This window comes from Eumetopias jubatus, unplaced genomic scaffold (assembly GCF_037043125.1).
Source record: "Eumetopias jubatus isolate StellerSeaLion01/CBP00866 unplaced genomic scaffold, mEumJub1_p1.0 scaffold_11, whole genome shotgun sequence".
In the NCBI taxonomy this organism is placed as follows: domain Eukaryota; kingdom Metazoa; phylum Chordata; class Mammalia; order Carnivora; family Otariidae; genus Eumetopias; species Eumetopias jubatus.
The window spans coordinates 76,147,604-76,161,715 of NW_028274817.1; positions in this window are offsets into that span (position 1 = coordinate 76,147,604).

Sequence of the window (14,112 nt, forward strand, 5' to 3'; positions counted from 1 at the left end):
GTCTCCAGCTTCATTAGGGCCTTCTCACATGTACCCATGCCAATTTACAGGACCCTAGTCCTTTCCCATCAATGCCCACCCTTTAACAGTAGACACCCTGCAAGGTTGCAAGTTCAATTTGCACTATAATTTGGCCAATTGTAGGATGAGACTGCAGTCGATTTTCAGTAATCTCAGCTCTCCAGCTACAGGAGATTGGGGTCTTCTTCAAGGCACACCTAGATTTTACGTCATTTATGTGGTGCTTGAGCTGGGAATTCAAATCTCTGAGCTCGGCCTTTTCTTCCTCTACTTTGTCCAGCAACATTAGGAGCAACTGGCCAATCCCATTATATTTGTTTTCTAAAAATGTTTGAAAGTATCATATACACTGTCACTGAGCTCTTTCTTATAAGAAGTTGATTAGATGTATCCAATGGATATATTTTCTGTATCTCTATTGCCAGATCAGGCCATGTTCTATCAGTGCTCTCTTTATATTGGAAATTGAGTCATTAGCATCTTTAAATTTAATCAGATTAGAGAGCCAACTCCAGAAACTCCAGAACCAATTTAGAAAACTCCGCCTTAACATTCTGTTCATCTAACTCCACTCCTGGCACCAAAATCTGTATTAGTCAGTGTTCTTCAGAGAAACAGAACCAATAGGATATTCTTATATATAAAGAGATTAATTACAAGGAGTTGGCTCATGAGATTAGGGAGGGTGAGAATTCCCGAGATCTGTAGCCAGCAGAGATTGTGTAGTATATAGTACACAGTACACAGTACATAGAGTATAGAGTGAATGGTATAGTTCCAGTCCCAGTCCAAAGGCCTGAGAACCAGGAGAGCCAATGGTGTAGTTCGAGTCTGAGTCTGAATCTGAGTCTGAAGGCAGGAGAAGACTGATGTCCTGGTTTAAAAGACAGCCAGTCAGAGAAAGAGTGAATTCTCTGTTACTCAGCCTTTTTGTTCTATTCAGGCCTTCAAAGGACTGGATGAGGCCACTTTACTCAGTCTACCAGTTCAAACCTTAATCTCATCCAGAAATACTCTCATAGGCACACCCAGAAGAATATTTAGTCAAATATCTGGGCACGCCATGCCTCAGCCAGGTTGACACATAAAATTAACCATCACAGGGACATAGATTTCCAAACTAGCAGAGCTCAAAGTTGCCATGATGGGAAGCAAAAATTCTGTGAGTGGGTTATTAGGTGTAATAGTAAAAGGTGCCATTCCTACTCCTCCCCCTGGATTTCAGGGCCCATTTAAACTGGGTGTGGGGGAAGTTAGCACCATATAATGGTCTCTGATTCAAAGTATATGCTCTATCCTATAAAACAGAATCTCATCCTTTCAGGGTGTTGTTCCTTAACTAGCATTATAACCGAGTCTTCAAAGCCATGCCAACTTTCAATTAGGCCAGCTGTTTCCAGATGATGTGGTATGTGGTAAGACCAGTTACTTCCATAGCCATGAACCCATTGCTACAACTCCTTTGCTGTGAAATGAGTTTCTGGATCAGATGCAATGCTGTGCAAAAGAGTCCACCGATGGTGGTGTTGGCACAAGCATTATGGGTGGGAAAGGGAAACCATATCTAGAAAATGTGTCTGTTCCTATAAAAGAGGAATCTCTGTCCCCCTTCATGATGGAAGCGGTCCAATATAATCAACCTGCCATCAGGTTGGTCCCCACAAGGAATAGTGCCATATCAGGGACTCGATTTTCATCTCTGTTTGGTGGCAGTTAGGCATTCAGCAACAGCCTTCACCAAGCCATCCTCAGTAAAGGGAAGTCCATATTGTTGAGTCCAGGCATAGTTTCCATCTCCACCATTTTGTTCTTGGGCTGCTATGGACTGAATTGGGTCCCTCAAAATTTATATGTTGGAACCCTAACCCGCAGTGTGATGGTATTTGGAGATGGGGCCTTTGGAAGGTAATCAGGTCATGAGGGTGGAGCCATCATGGTAGAAGCAGTGCCCTTGTTAAAAGACACGTGAAAAAGCCTTCTCTCTCTGTTATATGAGGACACAGCAAGAATAAGGCTGTCTGCAAGGCATGGAGAGAGATTTCAACAGGAATGAAATCTGCCTGCACTCAGATTTTGGAACTTCTCGGCCTCCAGAATTGTGAGAAATAAATTTCTGTTGTTTAAGCTACCCAGTCTATGGTGTTTTGTTATTATAGCCTAAGAAGACTAGTACACTGGCCCATTGTTTCTTTTACCAAACACGGGTGGCTGGTGAAAGAAGCTGAGTGATGTGCACAGAGCCAAGAGTCTCCTCTGCAGTAAATGCCTTTTGGTGGGCATTCACATGGGATACACATATCTTCACTGTGTCCAGATGTCCATCCACCTCTCTCTTCCTAGCTTCTTGGTCACTAATATTCCAGTACTATTCCTTCCAACTCCCTGATCACATGCATCAGTGTAGATCCATACTTTTGGCTATTTCTCTCTCCAGACACAATAGACAACGAAATATACTACTCTGTGTTCTGCTCACTGGAGAAGATTTTCCTTCACCACTGTCTGTAATGCACATCTCCACTTTCAAATGGTATCAGCATATCATGCATGCCCATATATAAACCAGGCTTGAGTCTTGTCTTTTTCAGTCAACTCATCATAAGGAATGCCCCATGATACCATAGACATGGACTGAAGGAAAGGAGGCAATATTACAGGACTTGGTGTCAAAAGAGTCTGAGTCACTTGCTCATATAACTTGCTTGGACCTTCTGGACCTGCCCAAGTTGGTTTCTTTTCATGTGATAATAAATTGCTGCTATGCATGTCTGACCATATGACTATGTGGGTCAGACTTTTGTCTTTTTCACCCACGTGGGACTCTCAGGATGTATGGTTACCTGATACCTAACAGTTGGGTGTTTGGTCTCTGCCAAGGTCTAGTAGTAAGCCAGAATCTATTTCTCAAGAGGAGAATAGTTATCTGCAAAAGAGGGTACAGACTTGCTCTAAAATCCTAACAGCTTACACTGTGATTCTCTCATCAGTGCTTGCCAGAACCTTCATCCAGCATTCTTATTTGTCACAGACACTTCGAGTGCCAATGGATCTGCTGGATCATAAGGTCCCAGTTGAAGAGTAGCTTGTACTGAAGTCTGAACTGCAGAGCTTTAGCTAGTTCTGGTCCCATTGGAAACTGGAAACCTTGTGGGCAACTCTGTAGATGGTTCAAAGTTGCACACTCAAGTGTTGTTTCCAAAATCCAAAGAAGCCTACCACGGCATCTAAGTCTATTTGGGCTACTATAACAAAATATCACAGACTGGGTAACTTATAAACAACAAACACTTATGTCTCACATTTCTGAAGGCTGGAAGTCCAAGATCACAGCATTGGCAGATCTGATGTGTGGTAAGGGCCTGCTTCTTCACTGATGGCTCTCTTCTTACTGTAACCTCACATAGTAGAAGGCAGGATGGAGCTCTGTTGGGGTCATTCTTACTAAGGCATCTAAGATACTTGATACTTCCTTTTCACCAGATTGAATCAGCCTTTCATCAATATAGAAGCCTAGTGTGATGTTTTGTTGAGTGTCAAGATGATCAAGATCTCTGCAGACTATATTATGGCAGAGACCAGGAGATTTGGTGTATCCCTAAGGCAACATTTTGAAGTTATACTGTTGATCTTTTTTTTTTTTTTTTTAAGTAGGCTCTACTCCCAACATGGGGTTTGAACTCACAACCTTGAGATCAAGAGTCACATGCTCTACCAACTAAGCCAGCCAGGTGCCCCCAAGTTATATTGGTGTTCTTGGTAGTTAAGGCAAATAGCTTCTGGTAGTCCTTGAAATTTAGTATGGAGAAAAAGTCATTAGCCAGGCCAATACCTGCATACCAAGTTCCAGGAGTTATATTGAATTGTTCCAGTAAATATACTGTATCTGGAACAGCAGCTACAACTGGATCACCACCTGATTGAATTTATGATAGTCTGCAGTCATTATCCAAGATTCAGCTGACTTCTGCATAGGCCAAACTGGTGAGTTAAAGGGAAACATGATAATTATCACCACATTTCCTTTTTAAAGTCTTTTATGGTAACATTAATCTCTGCATTATCATTGGTTTACTAACTTTGAAGCGAGAAAAAGTTCACTTTCACTTAGCCCCTTCTTACCGTAATGGCCCTCATTATTATCAGCAAACTGATGTGGGGATTATGCCAGTTTCTAAGTATTTTTATTCCAATAATAATTTAAGAACTGGGGAAATAACCACAAGGTGGGTTACTAGACCAACTGGGCTCAACGGGAATCAGACCTGAGGTAAAATTCTATCATCTGACCACCACTTTGTAAAGTAAAAGTAAAGCCCCCACTTTGACTGTTGGGCCACAGTGGCATTTTGGGTCTCCAGGAATTAGTGTCAATTCAGAGCCAGTACCTATGAATCCTCATAAAATCTGGGTATTTCGTTTTCCTCAGTGGGTACTCACTCTATTAAAAGGGCCACAGGTCCTTTTGGGGAAGGTTTGGAAGAAGATTTGCAATATGTTCTTGCAGCAATGATGCATGTTCCTTCCTCAAGGGAACCTGGCCTCCCCTTTAATCAAAGGTCTCTGGGTCTGCGAATTGACTTGAGACTGGAAACAGCAAGAGGTTGACTCTCCACTATGATGACTTGAGTCAGATTTCTGGTTACTAGATCTAGAACCTTTCTTATATAGATTAGCAATATTGTAGTAAGCTATTCATTTATTTCATAGCTAGGGACATCATGATCAGTTTGCCTATACATTCATGCTACCCTTCATGGTAGATGTTCCTACCTTGTCTTTTGCAGTTAAGTGTTGCCACTTGGCCTCGGCTTCTCTGGGAATCTGTCATCCCCATTGAAAACAGGGAGCCTGTCTTAGTGTGTTCAGGCAGCCCTAACAGAGTATAATAGACTGAGTGGTTTATTTAAAAAAAAATAAATATTTACTTCTCACAGTTCTGGAGGCTGGGAAGTCCAAGATCAAGGCACCTGCAGATTTGGTGTCTGTTGAGACCTGCTTCCTCGTTCATAGATGGCCGTCTTCTTACTGTGTCCTCACATGGTGGAAGGGGCAGAAATCTCTCTGGAGCCTTTTTCATAAGGGCACTGATTCCATTCTTGAGGGCTCCACCCTTGTGACCTAATCACCTTCCAAAGGCCCCACCTCCAAATACCATCACACTGGGGGTTAGGTTTCAACATATGAATTGGAGGATACATTCAGGGTATATCATTCTACCCCTGACCCCCCAAAATTCATGTCCTTCTCACATACAAAATATACTCATTCCAACCCAACAATCCCAAAAGTCTTGACTTGTTCCAGCATCAACTCTAAAATCTAAAAGTCTCATCTAAATATTATCTAAATCAGATATGAACCATGAGAGACTATGGACTCTGGGGAACAAACTGAAGGTTTCAGAGGGGGTGGGGTGGGGGGATGGGGTGGCCGGCTAATGGGTATTGAGGAGGGCACGTGTTGTGATGAGCACTGGGTGTTAAATGCAACTAATGAATCATTGAACACTACATTAAAAACTAATGATTTAGGGGCACCTGGGTGGCTCAGATGGTTAAGTGTCTGTCTTCAGCTCAGGTCATGATCCCAGGATCCTGGGATCAAGTCCCACATTGGGCTCCCTGCTAGGTGGGGAGGCTGCTTCTCCCTCTGCCTCTGCCTCTCTCTCTCTCTCATGAATAAATAAATAAAACATTAAAAAAAAACCCTAATATACCTTCTTATATAATACCCTTACTATACAGTGGCTTAACTGAACAGAATTAAAAAATCAGATATGAGTGAGACTCAAGGTATGATTCATCCTGAGGCAAATTGCTCTCCAGCTATGAACCCAACAGGTCATGTACTTTGCAAAATATAATGTTGGCACAGACATAGGATAGACATTCCCATTACAAAAGGGAGAAATAGAGAAGGAAAGAGTGTCAGGGTCCAGGCAAGTCCAAAATCCAATGGGGCAAATTCCATTAGACCTTAAGGCTCAAGAGTATTCCTCTTTGGCTGGGCACTCTGCCCCCCAGGCCCACTGGGGTGGATGTCTTGCCTTCCAGACACACTGGAGAGAGGCACATGGTGACAGGCTTACTCCACAGCTTTGCTGGGCATGGGTTGGATCCCTAAAGCTTTGGGTAGCTGGCCCCCAGGCAGTTCTCTGCTGGGACCCCATGGCTTTCCTGGCTGGGGTCCTGAGTCTGCAGCTTTTTTTTTTTTAAGATTTTATTTATTTATTTGGGAGAGAGAGACAGATAGTGACAGAGATAGCGAGAGAGAGCACAAGTGGGGAGGAGAGGGAGAAGCAGGCTCCCGCTGAGCAGGGAGCCCGACATGGGGCTCCATCCCAGGACCCTGGGATCATGACCTGAGCCGAAGGCAGATACTTAACCGACTGAGCCACCCAGGCGCTCCTGAGTCTGCAGCTTTGCCTAGAGACCTGGTCCATTGAAATCTGGGTGGAGGCACCTTGTTTCCATGGCTCTGCTGGGTGCAGTCCATGCCATCCTGGGCTGCCAGAGCTATACCTGGGGTAGGTGGGGAGCTCGGTGCTGAGTAGAGGAGCAGAACCCACCACCATGTGAGGGGGGTTCTCCTTTGAAACCACTCTGTCCCCAGGGTCCTTGTACTCTGGGCCTATGATCAGAGAGGCAGCTCTGATGATCTCTGGATTGTCATCAGGGTCATTCTTCCCCTGAAGTCATACCTGGCCTGCAAAGGGAAACAACCACAGAGCTTCCAAGGATGCAGGTCCTCCTCTCACTAATGGATTTCTTAATGTCTTAATGTGAAGGAGGTGTCTTCTGATCCTTTTCATGGAACTTGGTTGGGGATTGTGTACAGGTCATACATTATAAATCTTGTCCAGCATTCCTATCACCCTAAGCTTTTGGATTCCCTCTTCCATATCATGCCAGGGCACCTCCGGCATCTCAGTTTCATTAATGTGGGCCACAAATGAGTTCCAGTTTCAGCCAATCAACAAAGTAAGCTCTTAGAGCCACCTTCAGCTGCATGTACTGACACATTAAATCCAGAATTTCTAGTAAGTGTACCCATATCGATGAATTTTGCCATCCCTCATCGAACACCCTTAGAATCTGCCTCTGCGCAGATTTCCCAGGTTTCTGTCAATATATATTAGCAAAGTCTTACAATTCTTTAGGTATATAAGCTGTTTCTTCCTTAGTCATAGTGTGCATTTGTTCCCCTGGAACGTGCTAAGATTTGGCTTTAGTTATGGTTCTATCAGCAATAGGTAGTGGTTGTGTTTGGTCTTGAGGAGAATGGTCATATGCTTTCAAGGCATCTGGACCAGGTGAGTTTATTACAGTGTTTTCAAGGAGAGAAAGGCTAGACTAAGACACTGAAGGGCAAGCTACTTCCATTAGTAAGAGAGGCTCAGATGACTTGGTAGTTTAAGATTGTTAGTTTCATCTGGAACCAAACTGATGTTACCATTCCAAGTTTCAGGATCCCATTCTTTACCAGTCAGTGCCCCAACTTTCACATGAGAAACTTGTCAAGACTGTGAATTCAACTGTCACTGCAATTCAACAACCCATACGATTAAATATTGTACTTGATTTTCAGCAACATTAGCCTTATAGCTACAATAAATAAGAGCATCCTTTAGGCATCATGAAAGCTCTCTGGTTCTTAGACTGTGGCTTGAGCTGAGAAATTAATGGACCTAAGCTTGTCATTTTCTCTTTGTAAGTGTTCAGTGCACTCAAAATAATCCATCCCACATCACAGTCTTTATAGCTATGATTACTGCCATAATGGTCAAATGCAGCAGCCGTTTAGGCTTCCAAGGATGTGCTTCAGTTAGCATTTCAACACAATCGACCATAGTTTGATTAATTGTGATGCCACCGTATGCCATGGATTACAAGCATCCATTTCTCACTGGCAAGGACTGTGCTCAAGCCCAGAGGTGTGAACAAACCAAACCCAAAGTCTCATCTCTGCAGGTCTATTTCCTGGGACCACTCTTGGCGGCAGTTCTACATCAGCCTGAGTCCTATCTGGACAGAGGAATGACACAGTAATACACAGTAACAGGGAAAGTTAATATAAAGTATTACCTGTAAGAGGGGATTGGAATAATGAAAGGTTGGCTAGGAAGATGTAAAGACAACTCCAAAGAATATAGGAATAGCAGATATAAGAAGTAGTTGCTATCTCTAGGCTGAGATACAATGCTCTGGGGCTGAGATCCAGATTTTGTTGGAGAGGCATGACTGTAGCTCATTGAATGGCAGAGAACTCATTGTGGTGCCACACTGGTAGAACTTGCTGGAAATCTTTTCTCTGGAACTTGCCAGAAATCTGCCTGCCGTGGGATTCACTGAGTGCTGCTGGCCTCTGTGCACGGAAGGAGCCAGGCCCTGGGGAAGCTGCAGGATCCAGAAGCACTCAGCTTGCTACCAAAGTGCCTGAGGGTAAGTGCTAGGGGGAGGGAAAAGCTACTGATCACTGGGTGCTACTGGCCGCCATGCCCTGCAAGAAGCAGGCCCTGGAAAAATTGTGAGCACTGCAGGAGTCTGATGTAGAAAAAGCCATGCAGAAAGGGCCTGCCAAGCAAGCACACAGGAATCAGGAAGGAAGCCTCTTTTCCTCTTGCAATATCTCTCCAGCACCCTCTACTGAGAAAGCTTCAGTGTCAGCTGGCAAAGGAAAAATAGTTAAAATATGCTCCATTGTCAAAGAGCAGGCAGAAAGGGTGAATTTGAAGTTGAGAGGCAATAAATTGACAACCAGCACACCAGGAATCAAAGAAGAAATCATAATGAAAATTAGGAAGTATTTTGAATGGAATTAAAATGAAACTATAATTTATCAAAATTTATGGAATGCAGCAAAATCAATGCTTAGGAAGAAATATATAGCATTAAATGCATGTATTAAAAAAGAATGGTCTCAAACCAATGACCTCGGTTTAAGAAATTATGATAAAATGAGGAAATTAAACCCAAAATAAGTAGAAGAAAGGAAATAACAAGGTAAGAGCAGGAATCACTGAAGTAGAAAACAGAAAAACAGTAGAGAAAATCAAAGAAACCAAAAGCTGACTCTTTGAGAAGATCAATAAAATTGATAAACCTCTAGCCAGAACAAGGAGGGAAAAGAGAGAGAAGACCCAAATGACTAATATCAGGAATAAGATGTGGGACAACACTATAAATCCTACAGAAATTGAGATAATAAGAAAAGGACGTTATAAAGAGTTTTATGCTCACAAATTTGGGAATTTAGATAAAATCTACACATTCCTTAAAAGATACAAGCTATCAAACTCACTCCAGAAAAAATACAACCTGAATAACCATATATTTTTAAAGAGATTTATTTCATAGTTAAAAACATTCGTTTCCATAAAGAAAATTCCGTGCCCAGATGGCTTCACTGGCCATTCCATTTGACCAAACAGGGAAGAAATAATAGCAATTGTACACAAACTTTCCAGGAGATAGAAGAGGAATGTATTAATTTTCTATTGCTGCATAACAAACTACTATAAACTTAATGGCTTCAATCAATATTTATTTATTATTTCAGTTTCTGTAGGTCAGAAGTCCAGCATGATGTGACTGGGCTCTCTGCTCAGGGTGTAACAAGGCTGCAATCAAGATGCTGGCCATGCTAAATTCTTGTCTGGAGGCTCTGGAGAAAAATGTTTCCAAGCTCATTCTTGTTGGCAAAATTGAGTTCCTTGCAGTTGTGAGACCGAGGATCCCACTTTCTTGTGGGCAATCAACTGAGGCTGCTCTCATCTCCTAGAGGCCACCCTATCCTTTGCCATGTGGCCCTCCAGGTCTTCGAGCCAGCAACTGTGTCAAATGCTTCTAGTGCTTTGGATTTTGGACAGTTACATCTTCGAAATCCCTTCACAACAGTAACTGGATTCATGTTTAATGAAGTAAGTAGGAGAAGGTATGTGTATACCAGGGACTGAGAATCTTGGGGGTCATCTTAGAATTCCACCTACCACAAGGAAGGAACACTTCCCAACATATTCTATGAGTTCAGCATTACTCTGATCCTGATATCTAAACCAAACAAAGAAATCCCAGCAAGTTATTTCATGGATATCAACAAACTGATTGTAAAATGTATAATGGAGAGGCAAAAGACCCACAGTAGCCAACACACTATTGAAGGAGAACAGAGTAGGAGGACTGATACAACCCAACTTCAAAACTTACTGTAAAACTACAGTATTTAAGACAGTGTGGTATTGCCAAAAGAATAGACAGAGATCAACAGCACAGAAGAGAGAGCTCAGAAATATACCCACATAAATATAGACAACTGATTTTTTTTAGAGGGGGGAGGGGCAGAAGGAGAGGGAGAGAGAGAGAATCATAAGTAGGCTCAATGCCCAGTGTGGCTCGAGGCTCAAGGCTTGATCCCACAACCTTGACAGCATGACCTGAGCTAAAGTCAAGAGTTGGACACTTAACTGACTGAGCCACCCAGGCGCCTCAAGTCAACTGATCTTTGACAAAGGAGCAAATGTAATACAATGGGGCAAAGATAATCTTTTCAACAGGTGCTGACACTTGTCAGGATAGCTATTATCAAAAAAAAGGAGGGGGGGTAATACCTGGCTGGCTCAGTTTGTGGAGCATGTAACTCTTGGTCTCAGGGTCATGAGTTCAAGCCCCACATTGGGTGTAGAGATAACTTAAAAAACAAACAAACAAAAGAAAAGTGTTGGTGAGGATATGGAGGAAATAGTAGAACACTTGCACACTGATGGTAGGAATGCAAAATGGTGCAGCCACTATGGAAAACAGTATTGGGGTTCCTCAAAAATTCTAAAAATAGAATTATCATATGATCCAGCAATTCCACCTCTGATTATATACCAAAAAAATTGAAATCAGGATCTCAAAGAGATATAAGCACTCCTATGTTCATTGCAGCAGTATTCACAATAGGCAAGATATGGAAATGACCTAAGCATCCATTAATTAATGAATAAAGAAAATGTGGTATACACATACAATGGACTACTAGTCAACCTTTAAAAAGAAGGAAATTCTGCAGTATGCGACAACATGGATAAAACTTGATGACAATACGCTAAGTGAAATGATCCAGTCACAGAAAGACAAATACTGCATGATTCCACTCATATGAGGTATCCAAAATAGTCAAATTCATAGACTCAAAGAATGGAATGGTGGTTGTCAGGGCTGGAGTAAGAGGGAAATGGGGAGTTACTAATCAATGGGCATAAAGTTTCAGTCAAATAAGATGAATAAACTCTAGAGAGCTGTGCCTATACAGTCAGCAATAATGCATTGTACGTTTAAAAAATTTTTAACAGAGTAGATCTCATGTTAAGTGTTCTTATCGCACAGACACACACACGCACAAAAATGGTGCTGGAACAACTGGACACCCACATGCCAAAAAATGAATCTAGACACCAACCTTAACACCCTTCACAAAAATTAATTCAGAATGGATCACAGTCCCAAAAAGTAAAATGCAAAACTATAAAACACATAGAAGATACCACAGGAGAAAATCAAGATGATCTTGGGATTGGCAATAACTTTTTAGATACAACACCAAAGGCATGATCTGTGAAAGAATTGATAAGCTAGACTTTGTTAAAATTAAAAAAATTCTGCTCTGTGTAAGACACTGTCAGGAGAATGAAAAGACCAGCCACAAACTGAGAGAAAATATCTGAAAATGACATATCTGATAGGGGACTGTTATCCAAAATATATAAAGAATTCTTAAACCTCAATAGTAAGAAAATTAACAACTTAATATAAAAATAGGCCAAAAATCTCAATAGGCACCTCACCAAAGAAGGTATACAGGTGGAAAATAAGCATATGAAAAGATGCTCCACATCCTATGTCATTAGAGAAATGCAAATGTAAACAACAAGGAGATGCTACTACATACCTATCAGAATAGCCAAAATTCAGAATGCTGACACCACTAAATGCTGGTTAGGATCTGGAGCAAAAGGAACTCTCATGCATTGCTGGTGGGAATGCAAAGTGGCACAGCCACTTTGGAAGACAGTTTAGCAGTTTCTTACAAAACTAAACACACTCTTGGGGCACCTGGGTGGCTCAGTCGTTGGGTGTCTGCCTTTGGCTCAGGTCATGACCCCAGGGTCCTGGGATTGAGCCCCACATCGGGCTCCCTGATCGACAGGAAGCCTGCTTCTCCCTCTCCCACTCCCCCTGCTTGTGTTCCCTCTCTCGCTGTGTCCCTCTCTGTCAAATAAATAAATAAATAAAATCTTAAAAAAAAACCAAAAAACTTAAACACACTCTTACCATACCATCCAGCAATCATGCTCCTTGGTGTTTAACCAAAAGAATTTGAAAACTATGTCCACACAAAAATCTGCACATGGATATTTGTAGCAGCTTTATTTATATTTTCCCAAACTTGAAAGCAACCAAAATGTCCTTCAGTAGGTGAATGGATGAATAAACCATGGTATATCCAGACAATGGAATATAATTCAATGCTAAGTAGAAAGGAGCTATCAAGTCATGAAAAGACATGGAAGAACCATAAATGAAGCTGATTTGAAAAGGCCATATATTATATGGTTCCAACCATATGACATTCTGGAAAAGGCAAAACTATGGAGACAGTAAAAAGATCAGTGGTTGCCAGGGGTTAGGGGGAGGGAGGGAGGGATGACGAGACAGAGCACAGAGGATTTTTAGGGTAGCAAAACTGCTTTTTATGATTTATGTAATGGATATATGTCCTTACACATTTGTTCAAACCTATAGAATGTACAAGACCACAAATAAACTCTACCGTAAACTGTGGACTTTGGGTGATTATAATATGTTAATGTAGGTTCATCAGTTGTAACAAATGTACCACTCTGATGTAAGATTTTGATAATGGGGGAGTCTATGTATGTGCAGGGGCAGGGGGTATATGGGAAATAACTGTACCTTCTGCTCAATTTTGTTATGAATCTAAAACTGCTGTAAAAATAAAGTCTTTGTAAAAACACAATGATATGAGAAAAGAAAACTACAGATCAGATATCCCTCATAAACATAGATACACAAGTTTTAAACAAAATCTGAGCAAATCAAATCCAACACAATACATAAAAAGGATTATACCGCATGACCAAGTAGGGTTTAATCCTAAGAATACAAGTGTTGGTTTAACACTTGAAAACCAATCAATGTAATTCATCATATTAATGGACTAATATAGAAAAACCATATGATCATCTCAATTGACACTAGTAAAACATTTGATAAGACCCAACATACATTTGTGATTAAAAAAAAGAAGAAACAAAAAACAATCCCTTACAAAATTAGAATTTGGGGGCTTCTTCAACCTGATAAAGAGCACCTACATAAAAACTACATCTAATTTCATTCTTTTTTTTCCATCTAATTTCATTCTTAAAGGTAAAAGATAGAGGTGCCTGGGTGGCTCAGTTGGTTAAGCGTCCAACTCTTGATTTTGGCTCTAGTCATGATCTCAGGGTTGTGAGATTAGGGCTCTGAGCTGGGCATGGACCTTGCTTAAGGTTCTCTCTCTCCTTCTCCCTAGGCCCCTCCCCCACCCTCTCTGCCTCTAAAAGAAAGAAAAAGAAAAAGAGTGTTTTCACCCCAAGATCAGGAAAAAGGCAAGGATGCTTTACTCCCACCATTTCTGTTTCACATTGTACTAGACAGCCAGGGCAATAAGGCAAGAGAAAGAAATAAAAGTCAGACTGACTGGAAAAGAAGAAGTAAAACTGGTTTTATGGGGGCACCTGGGTGGGTCAGTTGGGCGTCCAACTCTTGATTTCGGCTCAGGTCATGATCTCGGGGTCGTGGGATTGAGCCCTGAGTTGGGTTCCACACTCAGCAGGGAGTCTGCTTGAGATTCTCTCTGCCCCTCCCTGCTCCCTTCTGTCTCAAATAAATAAATAAATCTTTAAAAAAAACTGTTTTTACTTGCACACAACATGATTACCTATGTAGAAAATTCTATGGAATCTACAAAAACAAAACAAAACAAAACCCTACTAGAACTAATAAGTGATTTAGCTAGATTGTAGGACACATGTTTAATAGAAAA